This window comes from Aegilops tauschii, chromosome 6 (genome assembly GCF_002575655.3).
Source record: "Aegilops tauschii subsp. strangulata cultivar AL8/78 chromosome 6, Aet v6.0, whole genome shotgun sequence".
Classification (NCBI taxonomy): Eukaryota; Viridiplantae; Streptophyta; class Magnoliopsida; order Poales; family Poaceae; genus Aegilops; species Aegilops tauschii.
The window spans coordinates 320093563-320106965 of NC_053040.3; positions in this window are offsets into that span (position 1 = coordinate 320093563).

A 13403-nucleotide genomic window follows, 5' to 3' on the forward strand; every position below is an offset into this window, starting at 1 on the left:
TCGAGTGACATGTATCCCAATTGTAAAAACAATGCTATTTGGATTATAAAGGGTGTGTTTATACTTTTGCCTGAAAGTATTATGATGCCTCATGTGCGGCCGTTTATGTATGTATATAACCTGAAAGTTTGCAGTCGTCGGCTTCAGCCCCCACGCATATAATGCGGGGGTGTTCAGAAAAGCGCGTATTCACACTTGATCCAACGTCTTGGTCCATTAAGGAGGTGATAGTGCGGTGAACAAGGCAATCAGACTATATAGCTTTAACACTTTCACTTAGCCATAGGAGTTTGATGGTGAGGCTACTATATAGCCCCTGGTACTTCCGCTCTCATCTGAATACGGTGCGCGTACATACATGACCGGAAAACCGGTCCTTCGTTAATGCGGAGGAATCGCGAAGATTCCACTGAGTCATCGAGTGGTTGACCAGTCTCGCGCTTTATCATGACAGTCAGTTTTCGGCTTTCTCTACTGAGGTGCTCATCCAGATGAACCAGGGCACAATCGCAGTAGTTCTCCCGGTGCCACCTTAGCCGATAGAGCGGAACGTAAGGTAGAAAAACACGGGAGCTGGGCAAACCCAACTATTGACCAAAGACATGATTTGGAGCTGATGCATATAAGGCCAAACTCGCGACGCCGAACACTCCCTAAGGTATTCGGACTTTACAACATATACTGGGCTGAGTAACACCCTCGATAATGAGCCCTGAATTTCCAGGTACGTGCATTAGTCTGGCGTGACGAAATGCCAATAACGCCAGCATCCCTCTCGGTTGTGTTGAGTATCCGGAGGGTGTGAAGCAACAAGAGACAGTAAAAAAGGTTTACACAGGGTCTTAATCTAAAAAGAAACCTTTGAGCGGGGCCCTGCTGCACGTCTGCGCCTGTGTCTCCGTTGTGCCGTATCCTGGAAGGGTGTAGCACGATGATCATCTGTAAAAGAGAAAACCCAGGTGAAAGTCTTCGTGCGAAAAATTGGTTATTCTTAATGAACCATTAAAATGCAATCTAAATAGGGTCAAGCCGAACTGTGGCCCTTTTTACATGCGGGAAGCCCCTAGCACCACCTATGGGGGTATATTCATCGACCCAATCTCAAGTTTATCTGAGCTATTACAGCTAGTGGTGCGCTGGACTCGTCTAACCGGGTCCGCGGTCTTGACGACCGATCATTTATTCTGGTTGGAGAGGCCGTTCAGTGTTCGGCTGCTAGAGCCGCCACATATTCCTCCGCACGTAAGGAACGCTCTGTGTTTCCTCTAGCTATGATGATGCCACGTGGACCGGGCATCTTAAGCTTAAGATAGGCGTAATGCGGTACTGCATTAAAACGAGCGAAGGCCGTTCTTCCGAGTAGTGCGTGATAGCCGCTTCGGAATGGAGCGATGTCGAAGGTTAATTCTTTGCTTCGGAAGTTGTCGGGAGAACCGAATACAACCTCTAGTACTAGAGAGCCCGTGCAGCGGGCCTCTGGGCCTGGTATTACTCCTTTAAAGGTAGTATTGCTTTGGCTGATTCTTGTCGGGTCTATCCCCATTTTGCGGACGGTGTCCTGATATATCAGATTAAGACTACTGCCGCCGTCAATAAGGACTCGGGTGAGATGGTATCCGTCAATTATTGGGTCTAGCACCAAGGCAGCAGATCCTCCATGCCGGATACTAGTCGGGTGACCCCTGCGATCAAAAGTGATCGAGCAGGCCAACCAAGGGTTGAATTTCAGGGTGACGGGCTCCACGGCGTATACGTCTCGGAGTGTGCGTTTGCGCCTCCTCTTCGGTATGTGAGTTGCGTAAATCATGTTTACTGTTTTGACCTCTAGTGGGAATGTTTTCTGTCCCCCAGTGTTCGGCTGGCGAGGCTCATCTTCGTCTTCACTTGGTGTCTCCCTCCCCTTGTGTTCGGCGTTTAGCTTGCCGGCCTGCTTGAAGACCCAGCATTCTCTGTTGGTGTGATTTGCAGGTTTGTCGGAGGTGCCATGAATCTGACATAATTTTTCTAGAATCTTGTTTAGGCTGGACGGTACATCTCTGCTGCCTTTAAATGGCTTTTTCCGTTGACTGGGTCGAGAGCCCCTGAATCCGGCGTTTACCGTCGTGTTGTCTGGGCTGTCTTCATTGTTTCGACGCTTGCTTTTATTGCGTCGCGGTTTCTCGTTGCCATCCCTGACTTCGGATGTGCCTGGGTTGCTGGTGCCGCTACGGGCCAGCCAACTGTCTTCGCCCGCGCAAAAGCGAGTCATAAGGCTTGTTAGGGCTGTCATTGTCCTCGGTTTTTCCTGGCCGAGGTGTCTGGCGAGCCATTCGTCCCAGACACTGTGTTTGAAAGCTGCTAAGGCTTCGGCATCCGGGCAGTCGACGATTTGATTCTTCTTTGTAAGAAATTTGTTCCAAAGCTTTCGGGCTGACTCTCCGGGCTGTTGAATTATGTGACTTAAATCGTGTGCATCCGGAGGTTGGACATAGGTCCCTTGAAAATTAGCCCTAAAAGCATCCTCAAGTTCTTCCCAACTTCCAATTGAGTTTTCGGGGAGGCTTTTCAGCCAGTGTCGAGCTGGTCCTTTCAACTTGAGGGGCAGGTATTTGATGGCGTGGAGATCATCTCCGCAAGCCATGTGGATGTGAAGGATAAAGTCCTCAATCCAGACCCCAGGGTTTGTCGTTCCGTCGTATGCCTCTATGTTCACGGGTTTGAATCCCTCTGGAAATTCATGATCCAGCACCTCATCGGTGAAGCATAGGGGGTGCGCGGCACCCCTGTATTTGGATGTGTCATGGCATTCTTCTGACGATTGTAGTGTTCCGTTTTGATTCTGAGCTGTTATTCGGTCAGTATAGTCGTTTGGGCAGCCATGATTCTCTGCCGGAGCGCGCTTCCTAGATCCGTAGATGGACCTGGCCATATCGGCCTTTTTGTGCAGGTCCTCACGTAAATCATGCGCTGACTTGTGTGCGACGTCGTTGGCCGCCCTGTTGCGGCCACGGGGTGGTCGATCCGGCTGATCGGTCGTTTTATTTTTCAGCTGAATGGGCTCTAAAGCCTCATCATCGAATTCAGGCAACAGCTTGTGCTTTGGATAGCTCTTTCTGTGGCGACTGCCACCGTACTTTTCTTCAGTGTCAAGCACTTTGTTCCATCTGCTGTTGAGCGTATTCTCCGCGGCCTTAAGCCTTTGCTTCTGCTTCTTCAGGCTCCTCACGGTGGCAATAAGCCTTCTATGGAGGTTCTCTTGTTCCAAGTGTCTTTCCGGGATGATGTGTGCATCATCGTCCGGACTGTTCTCCTCTCCGGAGACGGGTTGATGAGCTTTACCCTCGGCGTCGCCGTAATCGGACAGCGGCTCCGTACTATGTTCGCCGTCCGCTGGCTCATCCTGCTCCATCGCCGGGTCCATGTGGTCGTCGTTTCCTTTGGAGTCGACTGGGGTATTATTCTTTTTTGCGTTGTTATCGTTGTTTTTGCTGAGGCAGGTTTGGAGCGGCGCCTACATCGTCGCTTTGGTTGCTTCTCGAGGGGATTATCCTTCGCTGCATCCTTCTGTTCCTCGTTGTTGTTTTCTTTGGGTGTATCCACCATGTATATATCATATGATGAAGTGGTTGTCCATACTGTCGATGTCTTCGGAGTCGAAATCAAGCATGTCGGTTAAGTTGTCGACAGTGGCTATTAAGTGGGTGGTGGGTGGGAACGAATTTCTTCGTCGTCCGCTTCCCACTCGAGCCAGACATAGTTCGGCCGAGGGTCTCCTAACAAGGAGAGAGACCTCAATGAATCTAGCATGTCGCCCAAGGGCGAGTGCTGAAAAATATCCGCGGAGGTAAACTCCATCATCGGTGCCCAATCAGATTGGATAGGCACGGACGCAGGCGGTTCGGAGCCTGTGGCCGGGGACGAATCATAGGTCTCATAGGAGGTGAAGTCAGTATTCGGCTCTATTGCCGTTGAGTGTGCGGCCTCCGTGGCGGGGTCCATCCACCCGTCCTCGGATGGCACGATCTGCTCTGGATTGAGGGCCGGAGTAGCCGCAGGTGTGATCTCCCAAACACCGTCCGATGGCAGGGCTAAGTCTTGCTCGTCGTGACTGTGCGGCGCACCTGACATGAGCTCGAATCCATCGAAGATCAAGTCTCCGCGGATGTCGGCAGTATAGTTCAAGCTTCCAAATCTGACCTGATGGCCAGGGGCGTAGCTATCGATCTGCTCCAGATGGCCAAGCGAGTTGGCCCGCAGTACGAAGCCGCCAAATACGAAGATCTGTCCGGGGAAAAAAACCTCACCCCAGATCGCATCATTGCCGATGATCGAAGGAGCCATCAAGCCTTTATCGTGACGGCACAGTGGAAATCTCAATGAAAGCACCAATGTCGGTGTCAAAACCGGCGGATCTCGGGTAGGGGGACCCGAACTGTGCGTCTAAGGCTAATGGTAACAGGAGGTGGGGGACACAATGTTTACCCAGGTTCGGGCCCTCTCGATGGAGGTAATACCCTACTTCCTGCTTGATTGATCTTGATGTTATGAGTATTACAAGAGTTGATCTACCACGAGATCGTAGAGGCTAAACCCTAGAAGCTAGACTATGATTATGATTGTTCTTGTCCTACGGACTAAACCCTCCGGTTTATATAGACACCGGAGGGGGCTAGGGTTACACAGAGTCAGTTACAGAGAAGGAGATCTATATATCCGAATCACCAAGCTTGCCTTCCACGCAAAGGAGAGTCCCACCCGGACACGGGACGAAGTCTTCAATCTTGTATCTTCATAGTCCAACAGTCCGGCCAAAGTATATAGTCTGGCTGTCCGAGGACCCCCTAATCCAGGACTCCCTCACCGCCAAGTCCACCGAGTTAAACATTGATGATGACGATGATATTCATGATTTAGAGGTAGAGCTTGATTCGCTTGGCTCCTTTTTCATACATCTCATTGACAATGACTTTTATCAGGATGACGCAGAGGCTAGCCATGCTGGTGATGCAGAGGTAATTATTCTTTCCTCCGGCTCAAAACCTCTGCCCACTCCAAAAACTCGTCAAGTAAACCAGAAAGTAAGATTTTCTCACCCTCTAGCTTACTTGGATCCAAACTTTCTTTTGAAGAAACAGCAACATGAAGCTCGCCGCACAACCCGGCATAGCGGCAACGTGATCACTTCTGCCGGTTTACCAAACACTCCACTTCGCAAACGCCGTCCAGAGGTCTTACATATTTCTGACGTATTTTACCCCAAGGCGGGTTATTTTCGACAACCTCTTAACCCGTCTGATTCCAATTATCAGGGGACCTCTCATTCCTCTTCTGGCGAGTCAACAGGAACACAAATTCCAACCCTCAAAACTGTTCCTGGGTAAACATGTTGTTTTGACTCCTTATGTCTTATACTTGATCTTTATACTGACCTGATCTATACTTATTATTTTCAGGGCCCAAGCCAGAGCCAGTAAAAAGGCCAAACTGAATAAACCGGCTGATGACAGCATTCCAACTGATCCGGAACAAACCCCAGAATAGTCTACTCCAAATGCTGAAGCTATTCTTGATGATCCGCCACCGCAAGATCATGAAACCTTAGTTGAACATATGGAAATTGATCCGATGATTCATGCTGATAAGCCGCCGAGCCCAACTAAAGTTGCTGATGATAAAACTGACGATGTTGTAGTCACTGGTGTCAGCTATACAGCCCCAGGCAACCCCACTGTTCTGTCAAAACATAGCGCCAAAGAAGAATTTTCTGCTGTTGACAAAGGCAAGTGGAAGGTAGACTTGGAAAACTATGCCCACCTCAGCGCTCAAGATATTTACTCTAGGTTCTTAAACCGTTTGTACACAAGCCGTGATTATGAAGCTGGTTTACTGAACATGATGAAGGAGCTATATGAGGTAAATGTTGTTAACTCTGCATGAATATTCTTCCCTTAGCCGCCAAGTTTGCTAGTCATAAAAGAATAGAGTGTTCTGCAAACTTCCAAGAACCATATAGATCAACTCCAGTAGCCGCCAAGGGCCGATTTATAATATCAATATGAACCGGGACTTGTAAAACAACAACTCTTCAATTTTGCCTGTGTAACCCTTAAGGGTCGGTTTATACTTTCAAGATGAACCGGGACTTTAGAATAACAACCCTTCAATTTTGCCTGTGTAGCCCCCAAGGGTCGACTTAACAAATATGTTAAGTTGGGACTAATTATGTTGTAAAGCTCAAAATGCTTGTTTTAGGACATTTATAAACCGGTTGATCACCAAGCTGATCAGTGGTTGAAAAATCCATAGTTTTAACTGGAGCAAATATGCATTAGCCCCCAAGTGCCAAGAATAATACTTGTATTGAGCTTGGGACTTGTAATTTTTTTGAGAAGAAGTAATAGACATTAGCCCCCAAGTGCCAAGTATATTACTTGTTATGTGCTTGGGACTTCGAATATGCACTGTCAACTCATAAATTGCATGTCTCTTGCAGGCTGAGCTTACCAAGAAGGAATCCCAAATTGCTGACCTTCAAGAAAATATCAAATCTCAACAAGCAGAGACTTCCAAGGCCAAGGAGGAACTGACCAGTTCCTTATCAGCAATGGAAAAACTGAAGGAGAGCTTCAAGAACGAGCGGGCAGGTTGGGATACAGAAAAGTCAACTCTACTAAAGAGGGCTGAGGATGCTGAAGCGGCCCTTAATCCGGTAGCAGAGGAGCTGACTAGCTTGAAACGGCAAATAAATGCCATGACTACTGCTGTTTTGGTAAATAGCTTCTTCATAAGCTTTAAACATGTATTATCTAGGAAACTGCCAATTTATAGATGTTTTTTATGATGCAGGAACATGCGTTGCTCATCTTGGCTCAGATATGTGGCAAAAACTGAAAGCCGCCTATACACTTATAGAGCAGTTATATACCGGCGTACAACTGGTTATCTGCACAGCTTCCCATAACAAACCACCCCCCACTTTGATCAAGGAAATGTTGGAAAGGCTAGCGATGATGCCTGCCCGGTTTGAAGAACTCAAGAAATCAGCCGCCAGGGTGGGTGCTCTTACTGCACTAACTCGGGCCAAAGCATGGATATCTGATCTTGATACGGCTGATGTGGGAAACGGCTATCCGAGCATAAAAGAGGACGGGTCAGACTTTGATAATGATGACCTCAGAGCCTTGACGAGGGAAATGCGCCCATTGGCTAGCAAATTGGCTGAAGAGACCGATCTTTCACATTATCAATTGATTTATGATGCCAACAACAAGAGAGTTACTGCACCAACTTATGATGCTCCAAATATTATTCCTCCAATCCGTAAGCATACCTATGCCCCTGATGTTGATCCCTCCACACCTATAAGTGATGAAGCTGTATTCAAAGCCTTAACTGGGATCGATTGGACAACCAATGACTTCCAGCCACTGGATAGAGAAGAGGAAGATGAGCCGGCGCTGGATGATCTGCAACCTTCAAGTCAGCCCGGCCAAGATTCATAAACCGGGGTCCGGTTTAGCATCTGCTTTCTGCAAGACTTGTTGAAAACAATTATTCTTTTGGGCACCGAACGCCTTGTAATAGGCTAGTTTAAACTCTTGATCTGCTAGGCCATCGTGCATATTTTGCTTTGCATGACACTGCTAATCCGCCATGTTAAAATATGCCATGTATGCGCATGATATTTAGCAATTTTGAATCTGTTCCTGCATACAACAGATTAAAACTGTCCTGGCGGTTTACCGCTTGACGGGTCATAACGCCCAATATAAAGCCATGGGAAAATAAATTGTTGATAACCAAGGCTGGCCTTTAATTATAACCATTCATAATTGGAAATATAGCATACTTGTAATATCTGATCACACTGGTGGTTTACCAAACCAGTGTAGTAAGGGTGATAACCCGCATTTTGAGCACTGATAATTATCATATACTGCCGACTGATGAACAAGCCAGGCCGGGTTAATAAACACCGGACATTTTCTTATCTCATACTGGCGACTTATAGTCAAAAACCAGACCGGGTTAATAAACACCGGTGAATTGTAACCCTAAAGCGTTATAAGCCTTATTGAATAAACCTCAAAAGATCTGTCGAATAAAAACAAGCAAAAACGAGGCTTTTCATGGGCTGCCAGGCCGAAAATCGAGTGCTTTCACGGGCTGCACAGGCCACTTAGTTAAACCGTTTTACAAACCTTATAAGATGGACCTCACATAACCAATCGTCATTTTAACTTTGACAAGTTCAGGGTCTGCATAAGATTGACTTGTCAAACGTTCGGCGGGTCATTCCAGGAATACCTGGGCGGAGTGGCTTACTTAAAAAGGTAGGATAACCCAGGGTTTTAGGTGAATACACCTGGCTTCCAAGCCTGGCTTTTAAGCCTTTCACAAGGGTTATAGCAACTCTTGTTCTTTAGAACAAAAGAGCCCCCAAGCAATATTTCCGAGCTATGCTCAATGGGCACCTATGTTTGAGTTGTGCTTTTGCAACAGACTCTCTTTGGTCCCTTTAACCTGGGTAGCAAGCCCCCAAGTTTTTTTATGTGTCCTACAAGCCGGATCAAAGGGTAATCATAACTTTGCTCTATAAAGCAGAAACCCCCAAGTGACCAAAAACTCGTTGTTTAAAGAGAAAACAACAGAGGCCCTGCTTTAACAGGGATGCCGAATTTATTATATTTGATCATAATATATACATTGTCAAAATATGTACATCAGAAGAGCCGGTGGCTCAGGTGTAGTAAGGTCGAAGATGAGCAATATTCCAGGGTCGGTGGGTCTCCTCCTCTAACATACGTGAGTCTTTGTGCTCTCGAACATCGATAAGGTAGTATGACCCGTTGTTCAGATTATTGCTGACCACAAAGGGTCTTTCCCAAGGTGGGGATAGCTTGTGCATATCAGTCTGATCCTGGATGAGCCGGAGCACTAGATCGCCTTCTTGGAAAGTTCTGGTTTTAACCCGGCGGCTGTGGTAACGGCGCAGATCTTGCTGGTAAATCGAGCCGCTGCGATGTCACGCTCCTCATCTAACAGGTCAAGTGCGTCCTGACGTGCTTTTTCTTTGTCAGCTTCAACATAAGCCGCCACACGTGGCGAGTCATGACGGATGTCACTAGGGAGAACCGCCTCTACTCGATAAACCGGGAAGAAAGCCGTGTAACCCGTAGACCTGTTGGGGGTGGTATTAATGCTCCATAACACGGAAGGTAACTCCTCCACCCAACAACACGGGGTCCTCTGCAAGGGAACCATAAGCGGGGCTTGATGCCTCGCAAAATCTCTTGATTGGCTCTCCCAGCTTGACCATTAGATTGGGGGTGAGCCACTGACGATACATCAAGCCGAATGTGCTCACGTTGACAAAATTCTTTCATAGCACCCTTGGACAGATTAGTGCCATTATCAGTTATGATACTGTGGGGAAAGCCAAAACGGAAAATCACCTTTTTCATGAACTGAACCGCCGTCGCCGCGTCACATTTACTGACCGGCTCTGCCTCAACCCACTTTGTAAATTTGTCAAACGCCACCAGGAGGTGTGTCTTTTTGTCCTTGGACCTTTTGAAAGGTCCAACCATATCCAGCCCCCAAACCGCAAACGGCCAAGTAATTGGAATCATCCTCAATTCTTGAGCTGGCACATGGGTGCGTTGTGAAAACTTCTAACAACCATCACATTTACTGACCAGCTCCTCAGCATCAGCATGAGCTGTCAGCCAATAAAATCCATGACGAAAAGCTTTAGCCATGAGCGACTTTGAACCGGCACGATGACCAGAGTCTCCTTCATGAATCTCACGCAGGATTTCACGGCCCTCTTCTGGAGAAACACAACGTTGAAAGGCCCCTGTAACACTGCAGTGATGTAGCTCTCCATTGACAATTGTCATTGACTTAGACCGCCGGGTTATCTGTCTGGCTAAGGTTTCATCCTCTGGTAACTCGCCCCGGGTCATAAAAGCCAAATAACGGACTGTCCAAACAGTAATAGCATGAACGGCTGCCACCAACTGAGCTTCCGGGTCAGGAATAGCCAAATCCTCCTCTATAGGTATCTTGACCGATGGGTTATACAAAATGTCAAGAAAGACATTAGGAGGCACCGGTTTATGTTGAGAACCCAACCGGCTTAAGGCATCAGCCGCTTCATTTTTTCTCCGATCAACATGCTCAACTTGATAACCCTTGAAGTGACCAGCAATAACGTCCACCTCTCGTCGATAAGCCGCCATGAGTGGATCCTTAGAATCCCAAGTACCAGAGACTTGTTGAGCTACCAAATCGGAGTCACCAAAGCACCTTACCCAGCTTAAGTTCATCTCCTTAGCCATCCCAAGACCGTGGAGCAAGGCCTCATATTCAGCTACATTGTTAGTGCAAGGGAACATCAAACGGAGAACATAACAAAATTTATCACCTCGAGGGGAAGCTAGCACAACTCCAGCCCCCGATCCCTCCAATTGCCTGGACCCGTCAAAGTGAATAGTCCAATACGTGTTACCCGGTTTTTCCTCAGGCATCTGCAGCTCTGTCCAGTCATTGATGAAATCCACCAGTGCTTGAGACTTGATGGCCGTGCGAGGCATATATTTCAAACCATGAGGTCCAAGCTCAATGGCCACTTGGCTATTCGACCTGTAGCTTCTCTGTTTTGAATAATATCCCCTAAGGGAGCAGAACTAACCACAGTGATAGGATGACCCAAAAAGTATCGCGTAAGCTTCCGACTGGCCATAAACACCCCATATACAAGCTTCTGCAAATGCGGATACCTCTGCTTGGACTCGATCAATACCGCACTGATGTAGTAAACCGGCCTCTGAACCGGGTACTCTTTACCTGCCTCCTTCCGTTCCACCACAATGGCTACGCTGACCGCTCGGGCATTAGCAGCCACATATAACAATAACGGCTCTTTATCAATAGGAGCAGCAAGAACGGGCGGCTCAGCCAACTGTTTCTTCAGATCCTCAAATGCTTGATTAGCAGCGTCACTCCAAACAAAGTGATCCGTCTAATTCATCATCTGATAAAGAGGAATAGCCTTCTCACCAAGCCGGCTTATGAACCGGCTCAGAGCCGCAATACGACCCGCCAGACGCTGAACATCGTCAACACACGCCGGTTTAGCCAAAGAAGTGATGGCCTTGATCTTCTCGGGGTTAGCTTCAATCCCTCTGTTGGAGACCAGGAAACCCAAGAGCTTGCCTGCTGGTACACCAAAGACACATTTGGCCGGGTTAAGCATAATCTTGTAGACCCGGAGATTGTCAAACATCTCCTTCAAATCATCAATCAGGGTCTCCTTCTTTCTTGACTTCACCACAATGTCATCTACATAAGCATGAGCATTGCGCCCAATCTGATTGTGAAGGCAATTCTACACACAACGCTGGTAAGTCGACTGGGCACTCTTGAGCCCGAAAGGCATAGACACATAGTAGAAGGCTCCAAAGGGAGTTATAAAAGCCGTCTTCTCCTAGTCCTTAACTGCCATCTTGATCTGATGATAACCAGAATAAGCATCCAAAAAACTCATACGCTCACAACCCGCTGTAGCATTAATAATCTGATCAATACGAGGGAGAGCAAAAGGATCAGCCGGACAAGCTTTGTTTAAATCCGTGTAATCCACACACATACGCCAAGTGCCGTTCTTCTTAAGTACTAGCACCAGGTTAGCCAACCACTCAGGATGAAAAACTTCCACAATAAACCCAGCTGCCAAGAGCCGTGCTACCTCTTCACCAATGGCCTTACGCCTTTCTTCATTAAAACGATGAAAAACTGCTTGCCGGTTTAAACTTGGGATCAATATTGAGAGTGTGCTCAGTGAGTTCCCTCGGTACACCTGGCAGTTCAGAAGGTTTCCATGCAAAGATGTCCCGGTTCTCACGGATGAACTCGATGAGCGCGCTTTCCTATTTCGGATCTAGGTTAGCACTGATGCTGAACTACTTGGATGAATCGCCAGGAACGAAATCAACCATCTTAGTATCATCTGTCGACTTAAACTTCAAAACCGGGTCATGCTCTGTGGTTGGCTTTTTCAAAGATGTCATGTCAGCCGGGTCAACATTATCTTTGTAAAATTTCAACTCCTCTGTCGCACAAACCACCTCAGCATAGGCTGCATCACCTTCCTCGCACTCCAAAGCGATCTTCCGGCTTCCGTGCACAGTGATAGTTCCCTTGTAACCCGGCATCTCGAGCTGTAGGTAAACATAACAAGGCCTGGCCATCACCTTAGCATAAGCCGGTCGTCCAAACAGGGCATGATAAGGGCTCTTGATCTTCACCACTTCAAAGGTCAACGTCTCCGACCTAGCATCATGATCATCTCCAAAAGCAACCTCCAAAGCTATCCTACCAACTGGGTACGCCGGTTTACAAGGCACCACGCCGTGGAAAACAGTGTTCGATGGTTTAAGATTTTTATCTGTCAACCCCATGCGACGGAAAGTTTCATAATAAAGGATGTTGATGCTGCTCCCTCCGTCCATGAGTACTTTGGTGAAATTATACCCTCCAACCTGAGGTGCGACCACCAACGCTAGGTGACCCAGATTATCAACCCGGGGCGGCTGATCTTCCCGACTCCACACAATGGGCTGCTCAGACGAGCGCAAGTAACGTGGAACTGCCGGTTCAACGGCGTTCACTGCCCTATTATGAAGCTTCTGATCCCGTTTGCATAAACTTGTGGTGAAAACGTGGTACTGCCCACTGTCGGTGTCAAAACCGGCGGATCTCGGGTAGGGGGTCCCGAACTGTGCGTCTAGGATCGATGGTAACAGGAGACGGGGGACACGATGTTTACCCAGGTTCGGGCCCTCTCTATGGAGGTAATACCCTACTTCCTGCTTGATTGATCTTGATGAATATGAGTGTTACAAGAGTTGATCTACCAGGAGATCGTAATGGCTAAACCCTAGAAGTCTAGCCTGTATGACTATGGTAATGTATATCTCCCTATCCGGACTACGCTCTCCGGTTTATATAAACACCGGAGAGATCTAGGGTTACATGGAGTCGGTTACATAAGAAGGAATCTTTGTAGTTGGTCGCCTAACTTGCCCTCCACGCGAAGTAGAGTCCAATCCGGACACGGGTATAGTCTTAGGTCTTCATGTCTTCTCAGCCCATCAGTCCGGCCCAAAGGATAACAGGCTGGACGACCGAGGACCCCTTAGTCCAGGACTCCCTCACCCACTATTCAACTGCTTTGGGTTACTCTGATACCCAAATTGCTGCTGTTGATTCCCCTGACCTGATTGCTGATGATAGCCACCCTGATGACCTTGATTGCCTTGACTACCTTGGAATCCAGAGCTAGAGCTGCCACCGCCATAACACGGTCCATGAGAGCCGGATCCTGAGCCACCACCCGGCCCATGACTGTCTTGAAAAAG